This window comes from Amphiura filiformis, chromosome 18 (assembly GCF_039555335.1).
Source record: "Amphiura filiformis chromosome 18, Afil_fr2py, whole genome shotgun sequence".
Taxonomy (NCBI): Eukaryota; Metazoa; Echinodermata; class Ophiuroidea; order Amphilepidida; family Amphiuridae; genus Amphiura; species Amphiura filiformis.
In genome coordinates this window covers 19,045,757-19,072,796 of record NC_092645.1, presented here as the reverse complement: position 1 = coordinate 19,072,796, position 27,040 = coordinate 19,045,757, and positions in this window count along the sequence as shown.

Sequence of the window (27,040 nt, the reverse complement as noted above, 5' to 3'; positions counted from 1 at the left end):
AGTAGTATATATATATAGGACATTGATGAACTACATGATATCAGGAGGCGATATAGGGCATTGATGAATTACGTGATACCAGGAGGAGATTTTATGGCACTTATGAACTACCTGATATCAGCAGTAGATATAGGACATTAATAAATTACCTGACATCAGGAGGAGATATGGGGCATTGATGAATTACCTGGTATCTTGGTATATAGTAGATAAAGGGCAGTGATGAACTACCTGGTATCAGTAGTAGATATAGGACATTGATGAACTACATGATATCAGAAGGAGATTATAGGAGATTGCTGAATTATCTAGTATCAGCAGTAGATTTAGGGCATTGATTAACTACCTGGTATCTGAAGTAAATATAGGGTATTGATGAACTACCTGGTATCAACAGTAGATATAGGACATTGATGAATTACCTGGTATCAGCAGTAGATATAGGGCATTGATGAACTACCTGGTATCAGCAGTAGATATAGGGCATTGATGAACTTCCTGGTATCAGCAGTAGATATAGGGCATTGATGAACTACCTGGTATCTGAAGTAAATATAGGGTATTGATGAACTACCTGGTATCAACAGTAGATATAGGACATTGATGAATTACCTGCTATCAGCAGTAGATATAGGGCATTGATGAATTACCTGATATCAGCAGTAGATATTAGGCATTGATAAATTACCTGATATCAGGAGGAGATATAGGGCACTGGTGAATTACCTGGTATCAGAAGTAAATACCATATAGGGCATTGATGAACTACCTGGTATCAACAGTAGATATAGGACATTGATGAATTATATGATATCAGGAGGCGATATAGGGCATTGATGAACTACTTGATACCAGGAGGAGATTTTATGGCACTTATGAACTTCCTGATATCAGCAGTAGATATAGGACATTGATGAATTACCTGACATCAGGAGGAGATATGGGGCATTGATGAATTATCTGGTATTTGTAGTAGATAAAGGGCATTGATGAACTACCTGGTATCTGAAGTAAATACCGTATAGGGCATTGATGAACTACCCCGGTACCTGGTGTCAACAGTAGATATAGGACATTGGTGAATTATATGATATCAGGAGGCGATATAGGGCATTGATGAACTACCTGATATCAGCAGTAAATATAGGGCATTGATGAACTACCTGGTATCAGAAGGAGATATAGGGCATTGATGAATTACCTGATATCAGCAGTAGATATTAGGCATTGATAAATTACCTGATATCAGGAGGAGATATAGGGCACTGATGAATTACCTGGTATCAGCAGTAGATATAGGACATTGATGAACTACCTGGTATCAGCAGAAGATATTAGGTATTGATAAATTACCTGGTATCAGGAGGAGATTTTAGGGCACCGATCAATTAATTACCTGGTATCAGCATGACATCTGGGGACGATGTAGGGCATAGATGATTTACCTGACATCGACAGTAGATATAGGGCTTTGATGAACTACATGACATCAGGAGGAGATATAGGGTAGGCCTACATATGAACTACCTCGTAACAGTAGTAGATATAGGGCATTGTTGAACTACCTTCCCAGAGGCTGTCAGCGTTGGGCGCTATATTAAGTCTCTCTTATTATTATTATTATTACCTGGTATCAACAGTAGATAGAGGGCATTGATGAATTGCACGATATCAGGAGGCGATAGGGCATTGATGAACTACCTGATACCAGGAGAAGATATATAGGACATTGGTGAACTACTTGGTATCAGCAGTAGATAGAGGGCATTGATGAACTACATGATATCAGGAGGTGATATTTTTATTCTATAATGATAACGACACAATGCCATAATATAAAGGATACTAAATTGATTGAAAAATGATACCCCCTTGCCCCCCCCCCATTTAACATTGCATGTAGGGCCTATAACGTTGTGTGAGAGCATGGTTTTTGGCATTCAGGGAGACCAAAATGTACAGAATATGGGGTCATTGGTTGAGAGAGTAGATCTGTTTGGATCTAAATTATGGGAGCTGGGGAGCATTGGGTGAGAATGACTTTTTAATGGGGTCTTTGTGTGAGAGCCTAAAGAAGCCTCGAAAATTGAATTTCTAGTTCTAAATGACTTCAAATGGCTTTGTTATTTCAAAGTCTTTAGGTGATAGATCTAAAAGAAAAATATGGGGTCTTTGGTTTACACAGCATGTACTGTTACTGGTCTGGTTACTGGGGTCTTTTGGTGACAGCGATGGTGAAAAGGGTGGTCTTAACAGCCCTACACATATGCGTCACCTCCACAGTAGGAGTGCTCTCCCCAACCTCTCGGATTTCAGCATCAAAGCTCCCATTGGGGACCCCATTTCTTATAATGATAACGACACAAAGGATACTAAATTGATTGGAAAAATGATACCCCAATTTGATATTCATCAACTGTGACCATTTCCAATTGAAGGCAACCCAAATATCTAGATTTTTATCAATTTTAATGGCCATTTAATCTAATGATATTAGTTTTATGAGTGTAGATTAGTGGCTAGACATGGGATTGATGGCATCATATCCCACAATGCAAATTGATTAAAGTGACTTTCTGATGCAGGGGGTGATTACATTTGGCAAAATATCATTAAACCTTCTACTGCACGATGGGTAGGTGTATTATATATTACAATTTCCCCAACAAATTTGCCTGGCCTAATTGAGTGTATTTAGCCACATATATTGATTTAGCTCTCATTTTATTTACTCGGAGTATATTAGTCAAAGACATAACAATAGGTGCTAATAACCTGTACACACAGAGTGTGTACTCAATTGAAAAATCAGGAACAATTATATACAGTGTTTCTAAATCAATGGTATAGTTTTACAGTTTCTCTCTACTAAAAGAAACTTTAACCATTAAAACCAATTAACAAACATAACATCTAAAGTAAAACATAATCCGATATAATTTGTAACTACCTTGTATCAGCAGTAGATATAGGGCATTGATGAACTACCTGGTATCAGCAGTAGATATAGGGCATTGATGAACTACCTGGTATCAGCAGTAGATATAGGGCATTGATGAACTACCTGGTATCAGCAGTAGATATAGGGCATTGATGAACTACCTGGTATCAGCAGTAGATATAGGGCATTGATGAACTACCTGGTATCAGCAGTAGATATGGGGCATTGATGAACTACCTGGTATCAGCAGTAGATATAGGGCATTGATGAACTACCTGGTATCAGCAGTAGATATTGGGCATTGATGAACTACCTGGTATCAGAAGTAGATATAGGGCATTGGTGAACTACCTGATATCAGAAGGAGATATAGGGCATTGATGAACTACCTGATATCAGCAGTAGATATAGGGCATTGATAAACAACCTGATATCAGCAGAAGATATAGGGCATTGATGAATTACCTGATATCAGCAGTAGATATTAGGCATTGATTACCTGATATCAAGGAGATATAGGGCACTGGTGAATTACCTGGTATCAGAAGTAAATACCGTATAGGGCATTGATGAACTACCTGATATCAGCAGTAGATATATATATATATAGGATATTGATGAATTACCTGACATCAGGAGGAGATATAGGGCATTGATGAATAACATTATACCAGTAGTATATATAGGACATTGATGAACTACATGATATCAGGAGGCGATATAGGGCATTGATGAATTACGTGATACCAGGAGGAGATTTTATGGCACTTATGAACTACCTGATATCAGCAGTAGATATAGGACATTAATAAATTACCTGACATCAGGAGGAGATATGGGGCATTGACGAATTACCTGGTATTGGTATATAGTAGATAAAGGGCAGTGATGAACTACCTGGTATCAGTAGTAGATATAGGACATTGATGAACTACATGATATCAGAAGGAGATTATAGGAGATTGCTGAATTATCTGGTATCAGCAGTAGATTTAGGGCATTGATTAACTACCTGGTATCTGAAGTAAATATAGGGTATTGATGAACTACCTGGTATCAACAGTAGATATAGGACATTGATGAATTACCTGGTATCAGCAGTAGATATAGGGCATTGATGAATTACCTGATATCAGCAGTAGATATTAGGCATTGATAAATTACCTGATATCAAGAGGAGATATAGGGCACTGGTGAATTACCTGGTATCAGAAGTAAATACCGTATAGGGCATTGATGAACTACCTGGTATCAACAGTAGATATAGGACATTGATGAATTATATGATATCAGGAGGCGATATAGGGCATTGATGAACTACTTGATACCAGGAGGAGATTTTATGGCACTTATGAACTTTCTGATATCAGCAGTAGATATAGGACATTGATGAATTACCTGACATCAGGAGGAGATATGGGGCATTGATGAATTATCTGGTATTTGTAGTAGATAAAGGGCATTGATGAACTACCTGGTATCTGAAGTAAATACTGTATAGGGCATTGATGAACTACCCCGGTACCTGGTGTCAACAGTAGATATAGGCCATTGGTGAATTATATGATATCAGGAGGCGATATAGGGCATTGATGAACTACCTGATATCAGCAGTAAATATAGGGCATTGATGAACTACCTGGTATCAGAAGGAGATATAGGGCATTGATGAATTACCTGATATCAGCAGTAGATATTAGGCATTGATAAATTACCTGATATCAGGAGGAGATATAGGGCACTGATGAATTAACTGGTATCAGCAGTAGATATAGGACATTGATGAACTACCTGGTATCAGCAGAAGATATTAGGTATTGATAAATTACCTGGTATCAGGAGGAGATTTTAGGGCACCGATGAATTACCTGGTATCAGCATGACATCTGGGGACGATGTAGGGCATAGATGAATTACCTGACATCGACAGTAGATATAGGGCTTTGATGAACTACATGACATCAGGAGGAGATATAGGGTAGGCCTACATATGAACTACCTCGTAACAGTAGTAGATATAGGGCATTGTTGAACTACCTGGTATCAACAGTAGATAGAGGGCATTGATGAATTGCACGATATCAGGAGGCGATGTAGGGCATTGATGAACTACCTGATACCAGGAGAAGATATATAGGACATTGGTGAACTACTTGGTATCAGCAGTAGATAGAGGGCATTGATGAACTACATGATATCAGGAGGTGATATAGGGCACTGATGAACTACGATGAACCATATGGCTTCCTGGAGTTTACAGTATATATAGGGCACTGATAAACTACGTGAAATCAGGAGGAGATACAGGGCATTGGTGAATTACCTGACATTAGGATGAGATATGGGCCATTGATGAATTACTCACTATTAATTCAGCAAGACCTTAACTCAGCAATTACTTTGTAGTTTTCCCATACCGCTTTAACGGGAATTTAAATGAGTTGGCTGGCCCTACAAGTTTGTAGGCGGGTTTTTCAAATGTCGAAATGAAATGCGCGCAATTTGAAGTGGAGTGAATTACAAAATATCCAGTAAGTTGGACATATTGGTTTTTTTTTAAAATGGAGTTGGAGCCGAGTGTGGTATGAAGGCTTTAAAGTAATGTTAGAAAGTTTGTTTGAAAAAAAAAAAAAGAAACCTTATTTAAGTTAATGTCAGTTTCAGAGCTGGTGCCCTTATCGTGCATTGTAAGCTGTCATTCAATAAACATATGGTACCTCGTGGATAATGAAATTGGGTATTGCAGCAGAAGGACTCATAAAAATTAAACGGTAGTAGCGAGTCACTTCATTTTTTCACAGAAGGTGACTATTGAGAGTGGCATTTATAGAAAGTTCAACTTGGTTCTTACATACATATCGATTATTTGCTCTATTGCACCCTGTAGTATCCTTTTGACACTAATGTACTCTGAGACGTGGCGTACCGTTTGAAGGTTACAAGGGGTCAAATTTCAAAATTGCTCGAATCTTGTTTTCAACCCCATTTAAATATTTCTCTGGTCATAAGGATTACGAAAAAGTATAGTTTGACTTAATATAGGGCATTGATGAACTACATTTGATGAACTACAATCATATAGTTTGACCTACCTGTGACGTACGGTTCTTGAGTTATTAGCAAAAAGTTCAAAGGTCAAAGTTTGACCACAACCAGGGTCAGCATCGTAACCAAAGTTTAACCAAACATGTCTCAAATTGTTCCTCTAGCAAAATCATTTAATGGATGTTTTCTTACATAGGTTACGTAACAAAATAGGTCAAGGTCAACAGAGCACATAAGAGGATTGACCTCTCACCCCGTTACCTTTGTTTTGAAATGTTTTTTTTTAAAGAGGAACAATTTGAGACATCTTTGGTTGAAATCGGAGCATTTTTACGATGTTGACCCCTGTGGAGGTCAAAAGTTGACCTTTCACCCCTTTGCTTTTAACTCAAGAACTGTACGTCACAGGTATGTCAAACTATACTTTTCTGACTTCTTATGACCAGAGGAACACATTAGTGGGGTTTGAGCACGATTCGAGCAATTTTGAAATTGGACGCTTTGACCCCATGCTGGGACCCCCTGTAGAGGAGTGATTTAGTTCGCCACCAGAAGTTATTGCCCATGAGCCACAAAAAACTCTTGTATAGGCCATCTTTCTATAACTCGACATGTCACTTGCTTCACAAAATATGGGGTTTGACTCACTAAGTAATAAGCGGGTTAATCAGGGGAAGTGTTCTAATCTTACCTTGTACAAGGAATTTATACGTCACTGTCTGTTGTCCTCATTCATAATACAATCTGTCAGCGGTCAGAATGTTTGAACCATAATTATTATGTTTACGTGGTGAGCTACATCTTACCATTCCAGGCAGTCCAGCTCGATCAACTGGGCAGAACTTTGGTAAAAATTACAATTTGCATCTTCTGTTCGGCTGAGATTATTAACCGCACCAAATTCACCTTGTTTACGGGTCAAAATATCTAAATTTGCAAATGTTTTGTGCACTTTACCAATGTTCACGCACCATCGTCCAGGTATAAATTCATTCAGGTCAACTGAAAGATTAGACTTTAAAATCCCGAGGGGTGGGAGGGGACACTTAACTTGACGGTATATATGCCTGTCATCAGGCCCGTATTTGAAGTCGAAAATACCTGATGGTCCCCTCTTTGAAAGTCATACTTGATTTAGTTGACACTCCCCTTTTTTTTTAACTTTTGCTCTTTTCTTCTAATTTTATCATCAAAATGCCATAAATAATGGAAAATCTTTAAACTTTCTTATTTCATCAAGTTGTAAATTGTTAAAAACAAAAATTTGTTCCATTTTTTCAAAATTTTCCACTCGATGACCTTTTTCTTTAAAAAATTGTATGCTCAATGACCCCCTTTTATTATTTTGCCATATCCAATGATCCCTCCTTCTTTAAAACGACATCTTACATCGATAGGCCCTACTCCCTCTAACAAATGTACTCGGCGTAGGTGTACGTTACTGAGTGTGGGCGGGCCAGCAGGATGCACACTGGGATTGTTTTACATCATTTCCCCCTTCCCCCTTTATAACTGATCCCTGATACGACCCTATTAATAATTATGTGCAGATTATACACACAATGGAAAAAAAAAAATGTGAAAGGTTGTCTCTGTTCATGGTGTTACGCCGTCTATTTCACTCTTTAAATAAAAGGTTTTTTTCATCGTAATTTCTTCGCCTTATAATATTCTCGTTAGCATACTGGTATTACTTCCTATATAAATGGCACACGTGACACAGAAAACATATTAATAGAACATCAATTAAATTTTACGTTTGTGTGAATTTTATTTGGCCTTCTGTGACGTACGTATTTCATTGAAATAATTGATATCATATAATATATCGATTACAATTACATTTTAGGTAACTTATGATCTGGGATCTACTTTGCAAAGTTTTACCATAAGTGATATTTCGATGGGTTAGTGCGAAAAGGCCTTATCTACTTTAACATTGGCTGCCCTATAGACATTTGGCAATTTCTACATTCTATATTATACATTTATAACATCTGGCAGCTATTGCAGATATGGGCTTACTACGCCCTCCATTTATACTATACGTTGTTGCCTATGGCCAATCTACAACCTTGGCGGAAAAGGTTGCCACACCTGAGCGTTAATTGGCCAACATCCTTCCCCGCTCCCCTATTGCAATGTTGATTTGGACAAAATCGTCATCATTTCTACATTACAGTCTCCCAACATTGAAAAATGGGGGGGGGGGGGAGGGGCTAGTGTAAGCTGCATGTACATTTGCAACTATTATACAAAATAATACGGAACTATCACATATGTGGCTCCGATTGCGTGCTTTTAACACCAGAACGTGCAGGTGTGGCAACGAATTTCCGCCAAGGTTGTAGATAGTTTACGATGCAAATAACTGTATCACTGGTTAAATCCCATTGTTAAGTCACATGTATACTGTTTACATGGGATGCTGTCCTCCGGAGGACAGATTAACTGGCATTGCATGTTTATAATCACGTGACGGTATCATACCGTATTGTCTATGGTTTCATCAATACTGTTTTATATGGGATGCTGCACTAGACAGAATAACCAGCATTGCATGTTTAGAATCACGTGACGGTACCGGTATCATACCGTATTGTCTATGGTTTGTAAGATACTACAATCAAGGAAAGGAATAGTTGGCAGATTTGTGTATGTTGTTTAATGAGCACCGTTCACAGCGTATATGCCATGTATATATTTGAAGCCCGTTTCTGCCACACATCCCCACCCCCATCAATTATATATCAAGGGAGGAGGGGGGGGGGGTAAATGACGTAAACACGTTCAAATTGTGCCAAAAATATTTTCCATGATTGTAGATACTATTTCTACTACAGTCATGGACAAACGTTTGGAATATTGTTATTTTTTTGCAAAGCCCTGTTTTTAAGTGCAGATTTCTTACTATCAATGAGCCGTCAGCCATGCAAAATGCATCACGGGTGTTTAGGAAGGTCTTAGGTACCATTCCATATCACACATTACGTAATGTAGGTCAATGGCCTCTTGTGCCTGACCAATGAACCATCGGGCATCCTTTTCGCGGTTATTTTAGCGATATGATTCATATTGGTCACATTGGCTTTTGCATTACCGTGTGAAGAAACCAGAAATCTTGCATCTCGGCTACAAACAGAATGGCTGAGGTCCATAAACAGACATTGGGAGTTGAGCGCAGATTTATACGCCCACGTCATTGACTTACGTAATCGCGGCTACAAACAGAAGGATATTGGTGCCACTTTTGGAATTACACAAGGTGCAGTTTCTAAAATTTTGAAGAGACGTCGAGAGACCGGAAATACTACACCCAGACCAAGATCAGGTCAACCCCGAAAGACAACCGCCAGGGAAGAACGATCTCTCTTGAGACTTTGCCGCAATGGTCGCACGAATCTTGCATCTCGGCTACAAACAGAATGGCTGAGGTCCATAAACAGACATGTTACCAGGGAACTTGTAAACAATAGACTGGTTATTAACCAGTGGTTAATGCAGGATTTCGCGCAAGGCGACCAATATTAGACGATACTTCTGCAAAGACATCGACATGTTCGCATGCGTTGGTCACAGAGACACAGGATTTTGACAGTAGGCCACTGGCGTAATGTGATCTTCAGTGACGAGGCCCGGCTCCTCCACTACAGACAAGATGGCCGATTCAAGGTCCTTAGACAGGTTCGTCAAGCCCTGCTTGAGGATTGTATCCTGCCTTGAGTCTAGGGAGGTGGTGATGGAATCACAGTATTGGGAGCATTTAAAATACATTCCGGGTCGTTACCATGGCAACGGGTAACATATGAGCGAGCAAAGCGGATTTTTTACAATCTACACCCAAAGCCCTTTCAACCAACACCATAATTCTTTTGCCACAACATTTCTGTCGACTGAGTAGGGGAGGGGACTGAATTGTCACCCTGCCCCATGGCTAATCTCCATTAGTGCTGATGAAGGCCGCGGTGTAGAGGGGTGATGGGATGCGTACATATTTTAAGATCTTGCAAATTCATTGTTTTTTTGTCGACATAATCTCAATGCGCCTGGCCAACAGCATTGTAGGCCCAATATACCGGGCCAATAGGGCCTATATTACGAACTTCTTGTAGTTCTCATGTGATGCGAGAGACACATCTCATACTCCCTCCCCCTCCCTCCCCTCTCTTCCTCTTCTCCCCCCTTCTCTCCCCTTATCTCTCTTCCTTTCTCTCTCTTTTCCCCTTTTTAGGGATCGTCAGGGTGGTGTCGCATCAACACCCCCTACCCCATGACGACGGCCCTGACTGTCCCAACTACCTACTCAGATCCCTTACTGATGGACAAAGTGAATACTGTGTCGATCATTTCACGCCATATAGGTAGGTTTATAATAGCACATGAACGGAATTGAATCACTGCATACTAATGAACTAATGAACACTTTGCAAGACATTTAATATGAAGGTCTTTTGAAGCGGCGGCGTTGCAATTCAATTTCTTGTCTTGCATTTTTAGCTTCCCGCTTTTTCTTCCTGTAATCTGATATCTCATCATAAATCACATACAAAAATGGATTTATAGATGAATTGATAGGTAGTATGAACCCTATTATCCATGCGTACATTTCTGGAGGTATCTCAATAACTTGACACTGTGCAAGAAAGCATGCGATACATAAAGTCACCCAACCACAGAAATCTGTGAACACCAGGGTAAACATTTTTCTGGCCATGCGCATTTCATCGTCGAGATTTTGCGTTCGTGCTGCCTGTTTAGATGACTTTTTAACTGTCCTGAATATTTCGAAGTAGCACATTGCTACTAACACAAAACAGAAGAAGTTCAACCCAATGAATATCACAATAGAATAAATTGAGGCAATTTGGCTGTCGGTTATATCAGCAATGGTATGAGCGACATTTATTCGATGTGGACGTTGTTGTAAGTTAACATCTTTCAAGTTTTCTCCCCGGCCGAGGGCGAGGACCGTCGCACTGTCATCATGATAAACAAATTCAATAAAAAACTCAGACCTATTTAATTGTATGTTGACATCTTTCCGTTTTGTTATATGTCGACGTACTATTGGGATACCAATACACACTTCAGAAATACTAAAGACATTCCCTTCTTCACTTGCTAAAGCAATAGCAACTACACCTATCAATATGGCTGCCAACCAAGCGAGGGCAACACATATTCGAGCCATTTTGGTTGTCAATCGACGGCTACCAAACGGATATTTTATTGCTAGTAGACGATCAATGCTTATCAGGGTTACAAAAAATACTGATCCCTCACTAGATACAATTGACAAAAAACCAGCAAGTTTACAAGCAAACCCTTGTCGCCACAAATGGACATATGATGGAAAAAATTGATCGTAGTATAAATCACCAATAACTAAAATGAGCATGTTTATTCCCATTAGTAGGTCTGACAATGATAGGTGTGATATGAATAAAGTTTGGACTTTGTTTGCTTTTTTTTTTCGTGAACGTAAGTAATATGCAAGTCCATTTAATATGACTGAAAATACCCCAATAACCCATATTGCCACCCTGATAGAAACATCTGGCAACATTCTATTGCAAGTTAGATATTCGGGCCGTGGTTCTTTCGATAAACATTGCGCTTCATTGATAAAGCAACAGGTTGCATATTTGTCAACCAAAATCACAACATTTGATTTGTTTAAAATCTTGAAAGATTTATCAGTTACTTTGTACATATCATTCCCTATGAGATCAATGGTTTCCAGTTTGGTACCAAAAGTCTTAGAACCGATTTTCTGAACACTACTATAAGAGATGTTTAGAAATACAAGACTATTTAAGTGATGAAATACATAATTATGTAGTTCTAAAAACTTGTTATTGGAAAGAAGCAGAGATTGTAAATTGACCAGTTTACGAAAGGTTTTTGATGTTAAGTTTTGAAGTCTGTTGTCACTGAGATCTAAAACTTGCAAGTTTACTAGCGTTTGAAATAACGGTAGAGTAGACAGAACATTTTTACTTATGTTCAAGTACTTTATCTCGGTAAGGTTTGTAAATGCACTGTAAGGAATAGTCTGCAAGTTGTTTTTAAATATTTCTAAACTTGACAAATTTGAAGTGAACTGGAATAAATCTGATGAAAATTGGTCAATAGAATTCATGCTTAAATCAAGTATCTTCAATACAGAGAGTGATTGGAGAGTAAATGATGAAAATTGGTCAATAGAATTCATGCTTAAATCAAGTATCTTCAATACAGAGAGTGATTGGAGAGCAAATGATGGAAATTGGTCAATAGAATTGATGCTTAAATCAAGTATTTTCAATACAGATAGTGATTGGAAAGCGAGAGGTGAGATTATCGTTAACCGATTACTTCCTAGCCTAAGGGATACCAACTTGTGAAATCTCTCAAAACTGTCACCTGGCACTGTGACCAAGTAATTGTGACTCAGGTCAAGGATCAATAGTTTGGGCATAAAATAGTAGGTGAATATGTCATTTGGCAATGAAACAAATTCATTATGACTAAGGTCAAGCTGCTGTAGTTCTTGCATTGTGGCGAATATTCCATATGGCAATGTGACTAAGTTATTATATTCTAGGCGAATCACCTGCAATCGCTGCGATGAGTTGAATATGCCATCTGGCAATGTAACCAGGTAATTATGACTCAAGTCAAAATCCAACAATTGCATTGTAATAAATATTCTATCTGGCAATATAGTTAACTTATTATCGCCGAACCAAATCTCATTACCCGAATATATCTGTTGCGGCTCTATTAACGTGAACATATCATCTGGTAATGATGCTAAATTATTACAGCCCAGGTCAAAAAGTCCTTGCATTGCTCTTAGCGAGCTGAATATTCTATCTGGCAATTGAACCAAGTTATTATGATTCATGATGATATCTCCTGTTAGTTTCTCAAGTGTCGAGAATATACCATCGGGCAATGTGGTCAGGTTATTATAGCTCAGGTCAATGAACCCCAGAAATAGTGTTTCTAATGATATGAAAAATCCATTTGGCAATATGATCAAATTATTATGACTGAAATTGAGATAAACCAAACTTAAGTGTACGTTTAGTGAGGAGAATATTCTATCCGGCAATTGAACCAAATTATTACAACTCACGTCAATGTTTCCTATCAATTCCTCAAGTGACGAGAACATTCCATCTGGCAATGAAGTCAACTTATTGTCACTTATGTCGATGATTCCAAGGTATATTACCAGCAGTGAGGAAAATGTACCATCGGGCAAGGTAGTCAGGTAATTATTACTCAGGTCAACGAAGCCACTGGTTAGTGTTTCTAATGATATAAAAGTTCCATTTGGCAATGAGGCCAAGTTATTATGACTGAGATTAAGAATCCCTCGTCTATATCTAGTGAATTAAACATCATATCCGGTAAGAAGATCAAGGCATTATTACTTAAGTCAAGGATCCCAAAATTATATAAAACAAGTGATGTAAACAGTCCATTTGGCAATGTTGCCAAGTCATTATGACTAAGGTCAAGGGTTCCGTGCATTTCTTCTAGTGACGTGAACATTCCATCCGCTAATGTAACCAAGACATTGTGACTCAGGTCAAGGATCGCATACATATCTATTTTCTCGAGGGAGTAAATCTACCATCTGGCAATATGGTCAGGTCATTATGACTCAGGTTAAGGGTATAGGTCAAAACATTCAGGAATGTGAGTATTCCATCTGACAATGTTGTCAACTCATTGTGACTCAAGTCAAGGTGAATCAATTCATCTAATGATTCCAAGATATCATCTGGTAGTTTGTAAATATAATTATGGTTCAGGTCAAGATAACGTAACTCTACCAATGTATTGAATACGCTCGATGTCAAGTGAGTTAACCTGTTGTGACCTAAATTAAGTATATGTAATTGCGACAAGTTCTGAAACAAAGCTCCATGAACAACCTGAATTTTGTTGTGATCTAAGATTATATATTTGACTTCGCGGAGATATGTAAACGCATGAGGTTGGATTTCATGTAAACCAGTGTTGGAAAATGATAAACCCATGATATTTGGTTTATAAACTATGAATAATTCCTCTCTGTTTTTATCTGTGTTGTCAGAAATGCATGAATATTGCCATTCTCTATAACCCAATGTACATGTACAAGACGGCAGAGTCTTGCATTTGATCATGTATGTACTCGTAGCTACCATAGAATCTTGATAAGTGAACAGGGTACTGAAAAAATTGCGAATTTCAGAAGCATCTAAACCACTCCAATACCTGAATTCTGTAATGTCGGCCGCCCTGTCCGAAACCAATATACTTTCTTCTATTTGCCTTACATGTCCTTTATACAAGGTCAAATTACATCTGGGAACTGTACCAGATAAACGTTCGAAACAAGAAGAACTTTCTGCATATTCTGCACGTATTTCAAGTAACATCTCAATGTTCTGAAAGTGAAATCTGAATTGATCTCCGCTGATAACTGTTATACAAGGGAAATGGTCTCCTGACACTAACGCATAAGGATATTTACACTGTCGGGCTTGATTTCCTAATACTTCTATATAAAAATACGAGTATACGGTTTTAAGACTCGAATATAACATTTTGACGGTAATAGACATTCTAGTTTTGGCCGTAATCAAGACACTGCAATTATTTGATCCGGTAATTGCAAATATGAGTTGAATATGATTAACAGAAGCCTCTAGAGTTTGATTACTGTCACATGCATCAATTAGACTCTGGCGAGTGGAAGGAGATGTAATGTAATTATCAGACTCTGTTGGTTGATTTGTGTTTTTTGTCATACGATCAGTGTCTGTACTGAGTGTATCAGTGACATGATCCAAACCCTTTTCAGTAACATATTCTGTTCTCGTGTTGGTTTCGGGTGAACTCTGTGGTTCGTTGTCATGGGGTTCTTTACCATGGACACTTGAGAACCATATGATTAAAGCAAGCACAAAATGCACTCGTTTGTGAAACATTGCCTTTGGATATAATGCCCAAAAATGGTCTTGCCAAGAGCGCAGACGCATTGCAAATTGGTGGAAATTAAAACTAGGTTGGTTGCGACCCCCACAGCGTAACAACCGTTTTCACATTTGTTATGGCACTTTTGAAACAAAAAAAGGAAATATTTAGAATATAATACAGCCTACTTAATAATATAAATATTGCAGTTAAATGTATTTTACTTAAAATATATGCTACTCTATATACAACAGTTACAGTACATGAAAAGAAGAAATGGAGTCGTCACGAAGTTGTAGATGCTGGAGGTTTCAGTGCGTGGTGTCAGGCAATCTTGAAGGATCAAGCTCAGCACTACTGTAAAAGAAAAAGGAATTTAAGAAAGCACGTGTTGTGATTTCTCAACGTTTTTCGGTTTCTACATTCACTATTCCCATTTCTTTATTGTTTCTACCGTTTTTATACTCACATTAATTTTTGTCGTTCTGTTTGTTTTTCTTCGTTAAGCGTTCTTGATGTTTCGTTATCATCAAAAGGTGAAGTTCCTATCAAAAGACACAGGTTCGATTCTCAGCTTCTTCTATATAAAATAATTAAAACATAGCAAACGCATATGAGATGAACGTTTGCATTAGCAGAGTTAGTTGGTATCGTATAGGCCTAATGGTTATTCAGCAGCTGGAATGAAGGGTTTAACCTCTAAGTTATAACGTGCATTGTACAATTATTGTTATGTCCGGAATGATAACTTTACAATATTGATAATAAATAGCTTAGCGACTAAGCTGTTTTAATCGCTGCAAACAAATGTTGAAAGCAACAAGGTAAACTTTTCTGTTCATGGAAAATCCACAGAACAAAGGGTTGTTTATGAGGTGTGTGGGTATAAAATACGTCCACCATACCCACATTTGCGCTTGCACCTCACAGCCATTTATACAGGAAAAACACTGAAAACAAATATTTTTGTACAATGTTAAACATGTTACAGCCATGATATACGATTTTGGTCAAGTTTAAATTGATCATTGATTGCTAGTAATTGGCCGAAATAAGGAGGTAAAATGCACACAAATATCCCTTACTATCTTGGCTGCTTACCGCTGTGTTCTAAGTGGGATTTATTTACTCGATTATCCTACAAACACAATGAATGTGACCGATCCCAATTATTACGTGTAAATAACAAATATGAAAAAAAAAAAGGTTTGAAAAGAATTACCAAATTTATATATATAAATACAAACTTTCTTATACTAAATACTGTGGAATCTATTCAGGCGGTGGCTGCAGACAGGGTTCTTCGGCGGCAACAACAATTTTTCTCAATCTAAATCCAATGGAGTGTGAGTACATGTACGAACTACAGTATAAGAACATTTTGTGTATATTATTTGTAGAACAAATTACCGACTCGATCTGGGTTGTTGTCACTGACACTGACCTAAGGTTGCCGAGCTGGCCTATGTCGTCTTGGAGTTTATGACACCGGCATTAAAAAAAGGTATTTTAAAATAAACTTTTAAAAGAAATATATTAATGCCACAAAGTATCAAAAAAAGTTTCCTCTGTATGTCATGATTCTATTGTCTACATGGCTTTTTAATTTTTAAATAAAAATCAAAAGTAGGATTTTTCTTCGTATTCTCATCATTCTTATTCGTCTACGTGCTTCTTTTGTACTAAACTTTAGGAAAAGATAATTAGACAAGTTTGGTATACTGGTATAACAATAAGTGAATCATTTATTAAAATAGGCTAATAATTTGACTCAGTTGTAAACGAGGAGATGAAACGTTAAACTCACAATATTTCACATAAGAAAGCGATTACCTATTGTACAAGTCAATATCAGATTGGCTTTGTTTTGAGATATGCTCCATTTTGAAAAATTATATCGAGACCAGCTTATGTTAAACATATAAAACTAGACTAAGCGCTCGACAGACCAACTCTTGCATAAATTATAATTTTATGCACAATAACAACATTCGAATTCAATTCAAAATTTAGTGTGTGAAAGTATAAATCATTATTTGTTACTTATATTGTGTAAATATAATAGCCAATTTAACTAGCAAACAGTTTCAAACATTGACAGATTCGTCGACAGATTCGTATATTCACAAATAATGGGGAAAATAATTGTTTAAATAGTTTCTGTTTTTATATATATCATCCTACATGTAAAATCACGTCTACAATACTGCTTTATGGGGTGCTAGCAAATATGATTACTTTGCAAAAGTTTAACAAATTTAGTTACCAAGTTTCTGTTACTATGTATTTTGTACAACGCTGTGGAATAAGTAAAATTGAATCGAAGTCAATTAGAGTGGAAAAATTAGGCTTCAAATTCTTGAAGAAGATAAAGTAAACGAATGACACACCTGCAGAACTCTCACAAAGTAAAAATAATAATTTTATCGTTGTGTTACAATTCTACACGAGCACGAGATGATAATTTGATTTGAAATTAAGTATAGCTCAAAGCACATCATATTTAAAGTAGCTAAATCTAGATATTCTTTTGTATACATTGTACGCTAGGAATGATTACATTCACTGAAGTTTGGATTTGTTCTTGTCAGTAAACATCTCTTATGCGAGTTTAAAAGCTAACTTGTCTTGTGATATATGAAACACGCATGTTTGCTAGGTATGATAAAGGTAATTGAATTTGGATTATACATAAAAACAGAAAAATACAAAAATATACACTACACCTACGTACATGCATTGTGGCGAGTTTAACAAGTAAAACTATGTTTGTAAGCAATTTTTGTACTATTTAATCCTGCACATTCTGACTCACATTGAATCCAATATGACCTCACGATTAATGTTACAAACAATTGATTAGACGAAGATCCAGTTTTAAAACTGACAAAATGCAAGGCGTAAAGATTCCAACAAGCGCAACAAAGTTTTTATTTCACTTTTTTATTCTCTATACTTTTCGTAACTTTCACTTCATTTTTCAGTTATTTTGTTTCAGTTTTCTTTTGTTCCTTTTGTTTTAAATTAAAGACGTGCATAAATTAGCCATTTACCAATCTCAAACCAGAAGTCTAGTCCGTGGATTTTTGAATAGGCCGGCCAGCAGAGGATGATTTAAGCACTTCCCACCACGCCACTGTGTTGACTTTCGGTTAGCACAGATGTGTGAGTGAACATGACACCACTGCGCGCACATTGCATTGACGAACATGGTTAAATTTGAATTTGGACTGATATATTTACAATAAAAACGCATTCACAATGCTGGTCGATTTCACATTTTATGTTACCTACAGAAGGTGTGAATTATCCTTCATGCATACATCACTTTAGATGGATTATGTGCAGTGCAATAACTTTTGTTGTTATAATATTTATAGTGTATTTAATGTGAATAAAAGGCATTTTGCCTGACATACTATGTCAAAAGATAAAAAAAAATACATCACTTTAGATCTGAAATCGACCAATTAATAATGACACACGCACAATTCTTAAACAACATCTTTTGCACAGAATTCAATGGGATTTGAAAAGTAAAGTGGCAGTTGAAACTCTGGTGATAACACGTTTGCAGTGCATGATGGGGCTTCCTTAAATCATCCTCTGGCCGGCCAGTGTGTCACTTTTAAGACTGGACCGTCGTCTAATTAAATGCATGTAAATATGCTTTCCGAGGTCACATTGAATTCAATGGGGTGTCAAAATGTGCAGGATTATATATAGTACATCTATTAAAAATATATTTACCCTAAATGATTTTGTTTCAATTTTTTTTTTCCAATTTTTTTTCAAGTGTACTTTTTGGCGCAGTATCTTAATGCTCTCGATATCCGGGGGCGCTAATATTTTTCATCATGATCAAGCGATGTATAGGAACCTTAAAATCCTAGGCAAAGTTCATTATTAATTCGAGATTGTATAAGTATTCATTAGTAATAGAGTCATAACTCTTGTCCCCCCCCGTTTTCTCCCAGTAAAAACCCAACATTACCAAAATTGCAACTCTTTGCAGCAATTTGGCGCAACATTGGTTGCTTTTGCCCTCTCCTGAAATTCACATTGCCCCCAATGCCCTCCCCCCAAAAACCCGATTCTTGGTGCCGCCAGTGAGTAACAGTGTAACAAGTAAAACAAACGCAGGATGTAGGGGGGGGCGCAAGAAACTAATAATGTAGGCAATAAGTGTGTAAAGCAAAAATTAACAATTCCAAATCTTATAGATGTGTAAAATCTGCAAAAACGACAGGGACTGATAATGCACTGAAACAAGTGATGAAAATCACTGTGCACCTGAGCAGATAAACATAACACCTTTCTGTCACTTTTTCTATCTCAAAACAAATGATCAAGTGGCAAAAATATTATTTTAGCCCTTAATATTTTCCAGGAATATTTTCTTAATGTACTAAGGCAAGAAGTTTTAATTAACTACCAGCACGCTTGCAAATTAACGGCATAGATTTTCATTGTTTACTAGTGCACTTAACTGAAACGTATCTTATGAAATTAAAAACGTTTTTATTTTAAGGACTTGATGAGAAAAAAAACTAAATTATGTTGAATGAATCATTAAAAGTTATATTCTTTCTGTTTTACCTTTTAATGTTTGACTGACTACATATGAGTGTCTATTAGTTTTGTCCTGTTTTTGCCGGTAAAAACGAGCTTTTGTCACTTTTCCGGCAAAACCCAAACCCTGTGCATTCAGAAAATGAAAACCAGCTCACTACTGCTTAGTACCAGTAGTAGTACAAGTTCAATTTGAAATTGCCATTAGATTTTACTTGAATTTGAACTCGAAACGTCAATTTATTTTCTATCTGTTTGCTTTAGTTTGATTTTCATCAATTGTTCCAGTGCATTTTTGTATTGCTTATTTATTTCCTGTCGTCGCTGTTATTTTTTGGGGACTGCTCTATAATCCGAAGGTTCTAAAATCCGAAGGTTCTTTAGTCCGAAGGTTCGCTAGTCCGAACACGTGTTCATAGCATTCGTTAGTCCGAATTTTAAAAGAGGTTCTCTAGTCCGAAAAAAAATTGAAAAGAGGTTCTTTATTCCGGCGGTTCTTTATTTCGAAGGTTCTATAGTCCGAATTTTAAAAACGGTTCTCTAGTCCGAATATGAAAATAGTCTCTATAGTCCGAATTTAAAAAAGGGTTCTATAGTCCGAATATGAAAATAGTCTCTATAGTCCGAATTTTTAAAAGGGTTCTATAGTCCGAATATAGAAATAGGCTCTATAATCCGAATTCAAAAAAGGGTTCTCTAGTCCGAAATTGTAAAACGGTTCTATAGTCCGAAACGGATACCGTGTTCTTTAGTCCGAATCAGTAAAAAGGTTCTATAGTCCGAATTTTAAAACATTAACATATACTGCGTCCTCTAGCTAGATAATACTAAAGCAGAGTCTATGGCAAACGGGATATGACGCTACTGCTATTAAAAGGGCGCACACCACCAAATCACGATGTAATGGCGATGGTATGTAGATGGATTACGGTAAAAACAAAAATATTTTAGCCTTTCTGTGGAAAAAAGAGAGGCATGTTATAGCATAAATAAATATTTGAGACCTACACATGAACTTGGATCGCCCAACAAGTTGCATAACACATTTTTTTAATAAAGTAGGCCGTCGGATTGAAAAATGGCCAGAAACGGGTATTCCCTGAACGGGTCGAAAATGAAAAACGGATACAAATGAAGAAAATATCACCAGAATAAAGGTGAACGTTAATGTATGCTTGTATTTAACAAGTGACGATTTGGCACTGAAACAAATGATAAAAATAAAATTCGGACTATAGAACCCGTTTACCAATTCGGACTAAAGAACACGGTATCCGGTTCGGACTATAGAACCGTTTTGCAATTTCGGACTATAGAACCTTTTTTTCAAATTCGGACTATAGAGCCTATTTCCATATTCGGACTTCAAATTCGGACTATAGAGCCTATTTTCATATTCGGACTAGAGAACCGCTTTTAAAATTCGGATTAAAGAACCTCTTTTAATATTCGGATTAGGGAACCTTTTTTGAAATTCGGACTATAGAACCTTCGAAATAAAGAACCGTCGGAATAAAGAACCTTCGTAATAAAGAACCGTCGGATTAAAGAACCTTCGGACTAAAGAACCGTCGGACTAAAGAACCTTCGGACTATAGAGCTTCCACCATTTTTTTAGGTTTACATTTCTGTGGGCTTTGGAATTGGTAATGTAGTATTGTCTATCGAACTCTACCTTCTTGTTTGCCTACATTGTGTTGTTGCTTATACCCTCAGTGGTGTCGATTTCTTATCGACACTGGGAGAATATGGATGGAAAAAATGTATTGGAAGTATAGTGAATCCAGCACCATTTATCGACACAGTAAGTTTATGGTTCGCGCGAGTAGCGCAAAGATGTTTAGGCAAAAATCAAAATATTTGGGATATTCATCCCCCATCCGCCAGGATCTACCCTGCATTATGCCTGCATTCTACTTTTTTAAAACTTATTTCCCGTTAGTTTACATTGCTCCTTCTTTTCAGCTAGATATTGTGTGCTGATTATTATAAGTTTATTTAGGAGTGTATTCCATATTACGAATTGCATTATACTTTCAAACTAAAACGTCAGGTCACGTGACTCATAACTAAACACAAAGATTCTCTAAGTTCTTCAAAGTTTCCTTTGCATTCATTTATACACAACAGAATTTGTTATCAAGTTTTTCAAACTTAAACAACCAAACCCGTATTCAAGTCAATGAATTAGGTTGGAATAATTCGATTTTAAACTCATGAAGAAGATAAAGTAAACGAATGACACACCTACATAATATTTACAAAGGAAGAAAAAAAATCCATTGTTGAGTTTCTGGAACAAGTATGAGTATGCGACGAATCATATGATAATTTCATTTGAAATTAAGTCTAGTTCAAGACTCATCCTATTAAGGTAGCTAAATCTAGACATTCATTTGAATACGTTTTACGCTAGGAATGAACTTATATTTAATTTGATTCTGTTCTGATCAGAAACACGTAAACATCAATAATGCTCCTATACATCCATTGTGCGAGTTTAACAAGCTAAAAAATAATATATAAGTTAAGCAACATCGCGTGATGGGTGAAGTCTGCAAAGAAAGCCGTAGCTGCCGTGTGCATTATTCTCATGAAAAACAACAACCCATAGCTGCTATTAAGTTTAGGTTTGAGAAATTGTCGCTGAGCGGGAAAAACCTCATATAGTTCGACACTTCAAATGCAAAACCTTGTATATGTAACAAGTGGGTCCCATTTGAATAATCTTTACTTGTACAATTTTGGTTTGTTTTTGTATGTTAACCTGACGAAATGCCCCGACACGCCTTCAGTCACCCCCCTTTAAACTGTAAGGTAGATACGTGTCTGTAAGTAACCATTTCCATTCTGTATGTAAATCCTGCTAATTTTTAACAGTTAATTTGAGCCTCAGGCAAAATGGTAAAATCTTGACATATCAGGATTATGAATTTGACCTTAGATTTAACTTTTTCTTGAGGTAAAAATTCAAGCAAAAGTTGAATTCAAATTGTGAAGGTTCTGCATTTATATTTTATATAAATCAGATTGCATACTTCGCAAGCAGTTATCAATATGTTAGGTAATTTAATAGTTATTTAAAGTTTAGACCTTCCAGAATAAAAGTTGTTACTAAAGGCGATCGTCAGACAACACGGTGGAGAAAATTTGGATGGCCAACCCCAATCCCAAGGAGGGAGGGCGTATAAAAATTCAAAGTTTGGACCTTCCAGAATAGAGTCCTTACTCTGAGTTTCACGCCTAAAACAGAAAACTAAATTGCATCGTTGTGTTTAACCTGGTTTAACTTTTCAGGAATATTTTTGACAGTTTCTGTTGACTTTTTTTTTTCCAGATTGCACACAAAAATAAGCCCCAGAGGAAGCTCTAATACACTTCAAAGATAAATCATTTTGATGATTGATGAAAATAAAATATGAATGAATGAAAATGAATGAATCATTGTATTTACCCTGACATAACATGGCTAATTAATATCAAACACAGGCATACATACATTTAATTTAAGGGATATTCGTAGATCCGCCGAACATAAAAAAAAATCTATAGAATGTTTTGAAGTCGTTCTGAAATGTCTTGAATACCCTTAACGCATTTTCTTCTCAGGAATAGCGTCAATATACGAAAAAACTGAAATATTACGTACGATCGCGTCGCGGATTTGTAGAGAATTCGGTATTTCCAGTCATAAATAATCTAACATTTGTATTATTTTGACATACAAGCGCAGTGTGTATAATTTTAGGGTTTATAGTTACTGCATTTAGTAAATATTCCAAACTTTCAAATAATTACTTGGTGTGGCGAATAATGGGAGTTATGGATCGTTGTATGGCCCTTTAATGGTAACATAATATGGCGAAGACAAGGATAAACTATTACTGTCAGGTCGGGCCCAAATATTGTTATAAAATGCATCATTTGTATAATATAAATCGCAAATGTTCATAATCCAATACAATGTTAATTTCTCTTCATGCATCTTATTTAACACAATCATTTAAATGAAACTCATTTTATAGATATATTAAATCTACTTACCAGCAAACAAGTTGGAAATAACTAGATATATCCGTTTACTCCAAAAGATGAGCACACATCCAAAGCAAAATAATGAAGAGCTGGTGGCTTTTCTCCAATCAAGGCAGAACCAAGACGATAGAGTAACGATGATAATTAGATATGACGTGTTATCTTCATGACGAAACGAGGTGTGTCTCTAGCGACAAACGACAATATTTATTTGCAAAACGAACCGGTGAAAATGTAGATGACATGGCACAATTTTTTGTTTTTTTGTAGGGCCGTTGGATTGCTGGTTCCCTGTGATTTTTGTATGTCATCACTGGTTTGCGTACGAACAAATCGAAGCGCCAAGTCGCATGGTACCGGTGTAGGGCGTGGTGTGCATGAAATAAACGTATCATGGTATGTTGGAATGTTCGCGTCTTTGCGATGCCTTAATTATTTACTGCGACAGTGACATCCGTATTTTTTCCTGTTTCAGTTTCATTGACAACCATGGCTAGGTGTGGCCGCTACCTGGCTTGACCTGAATCAACGTTTTTTTTAAGAACGTGCACAGTCTTAAATATGTTAGTATTATCCACCCTGGTCAGTCCTGTACAATAATTTTATAAAGTCGATAATATATTATCGAGTAGAGCTCATGGAGGCAGCCATTAGCAGACCACCCATTGTCAGATATCTGGATGAATTTCAGAATTGAAAATGAATCATGACATTTTGATAAACCACTTACTGCAAAGATTCTGAGCATTGGGTGATTCTAAGTTTCACATACAATGCACAAAACAATTTTGTAAAAACTTTGTCGAGAGATTTAAAAAGTTATCGAGAGCATATACTGTAAAATTGTTTGAAATTAGCAAAAAAATACAACTTTCTAAGAAAGCAAAACGGCCACAGTTACTATCTTGCCATTGAAAACTACAGGAAGACCACCCGCAAAGCTTCAAGGCACATACCAGACATCCTAGCGCCAACTGCAAATGGCTGCGCCCATGTGATGTAAGTCGATAATATATTATCGACTTATAAAATCATTGTACAGAACTGCTGGTTATAATACATCTTGTTGTCATTTCACCCAGGTTACTGCAACTGCCCTGGCTGGGACCGGGGATGGGTGGGTGCGGTTGGTTGAGCAACCCTCAATATCCATCTGCAGATTCTGTCATGACATCAAAGGATTTTCAGTTCCTCCATCTAAAAAGGATTTCTTCAAATACGGTACATAGGTTGAATATCTCACAAATATATCAGACACAGGACAGCCAAACAAAAGAATAGAACAGGCCCTAGTTAGCACCTATTCTCGCATGACAATGCAAGAAACTTTGCCCATATGGGGATACGCCATCACTGTCAAATGGGGGATCTGTGCATGTACTCCCAGATGACCAAATACGTATGTAGTAAGCTTTCGAGATCGGCGCCGGTTCGCTATCTCTATTAAGGACAGCTATCTCTAAGGTTCGCTATCTCTAAGATTCGCTATTATTATTTAAAAAAGGTCCACTATACTTAAGGTTCGATATTTGGAATAAGGTTCGGTATTTCTAAGGTTCGATATCACTAATTTTTAATAAGGTTTGCTATCACTAAGTTTAAATAAGGCCCGCTATCACTAATTTATTGAAAGATCACTATATTTAAGGTTCGTTATCACTAATTTAAAATAAGGTCCGATTTTTCTAATTTTAACAAACCCGGTATCCTTAAGGTTCGTTATCTCTAATTTGAAACAAGGCCCGCTATCTCTAAGGTTCGCTATCTCTAAGATTCGCCATCTCTATGGTTCGCTATCAAAATGAATGATCTCGAACCTCCGAACTAGTGAACCTTATTCTGAATTATTGATATCGAACCTTAGAAGTAGCGGACCTTTTTTCGGTATAAAGAACCCTTTTCTCTAATAGAGATAGCAGAATTCTCATCTCCATAGACTTTACACTTTAGTGATAGCGAAGGATAGAAGGATGTTGCCTCGGGGATCAGGCGCGTCTAACCCTACCATGCAGCTGTAGACACCAATAGACCTAGCTAACTTGAGTTTGATTTGAAAGAGCAAGTAAAAGATATGGCTAGCTGATGTGCCTGGTCTGACTGAGGATACTAATGGCAATAATAGTATTTAAATTTATACTTTAGTATTTTCTTGTTCTGAGCAACACTAATAACTATATCTCTGGAACCTGAAAATAGAACATAAAAATGAGCTTGATTGAACAGATTCATCAGGATCGGTATAGTAAACTGGTTAACAAAGTTCTTTGTATCTGATCCAGAATTTTCACTTACTGTACTTGTGAACGTTTCAACAACACCTGTTATCTTTATCAACACTTGATGGGTAGGGACTGCTACTGACAACCGACGCTAGAAGTAGTTCCAGCGTTGATCTTGGAGTTGCCAGTTGGTTTTCCTCCAAGGGATTTTTTGATCCCTGTTTGGGTTATCAATCTCTCGAAATGGGTTATCAATCTCTCGAAATACAAATTAAATCCTGCACAAACCAGCGTGTTGCCAAAAGGTCTCAATTTTGCAATTTCACCACCAGAAATTTGCGCGGAGGAATTTGTGTTAGTAACAGAATTGGCGTGCACCCACCTACCGCAGGACGATAGAATCCAACTTCGAGGTAAAATAGCAAGCACGTTGAAATCATCGAAAGTACCGGAACAAAACATCACAAAAGACGAAAGGCAAGCTATTAAAGACTTGAAGAAAGTGGAGGATATCATAATATTACCTGCAGATAAAGGCAAATCGACCGTTGTTTTGGACAAAGCTGAATGTGAAGAGAAAGTTACTACCATGCTTGGAGACCGGAAGACGTACGAGGAACTACCGAACGACCCGACACAGAAGTATAAACGGAAATTAGTTACCAAGTTGACAGGTCTCAAGAAGGAAGGTAAGATCACCGAATTGTAGTACAAACAGCTCTATCCCATGGCCGAAAATGTGCCCAGATTATATTGTACGCCAAAGATCCATAAGCTTAACACCCCCTTGCGTTATTGTAGACTATACGGCAACCATCGGTTATAGTACTTCGAGATGGCTCGCTGATATTTTAGGTGCCTTGGTTGGTAATACTCAATACCATGTTAAGAATTCCAAGCAATTGTCGGAAGATCTTGCTAAAGTGGTTATAGATGAGGAAGATATTCTTAATTCCCATGATGTGGTGAGTTTATTCACCAACACACCCATCGACCAATTGTTAGACATTGTTCAAAGTAGACTGGAGAAAGAAAACGTGTTGCGAGTTTACAACAAAGAAACAGGCTTTAAGTTAACAAGTAAGGATGTGGTAGAACTTCTTGAGTTCATACTAACTACCACATATTTTACCTTTAGAGGTAAACTTTACCGCCAGCACTTTGGTGGTACTGCGATGGGCAGCCCCGTATCTCCGATTGCAGCCAACATATTCATAGAAGCTCTTGAACAGCAGGCGATCGCGACGGCACCTTTAGATTGTAGACCGAA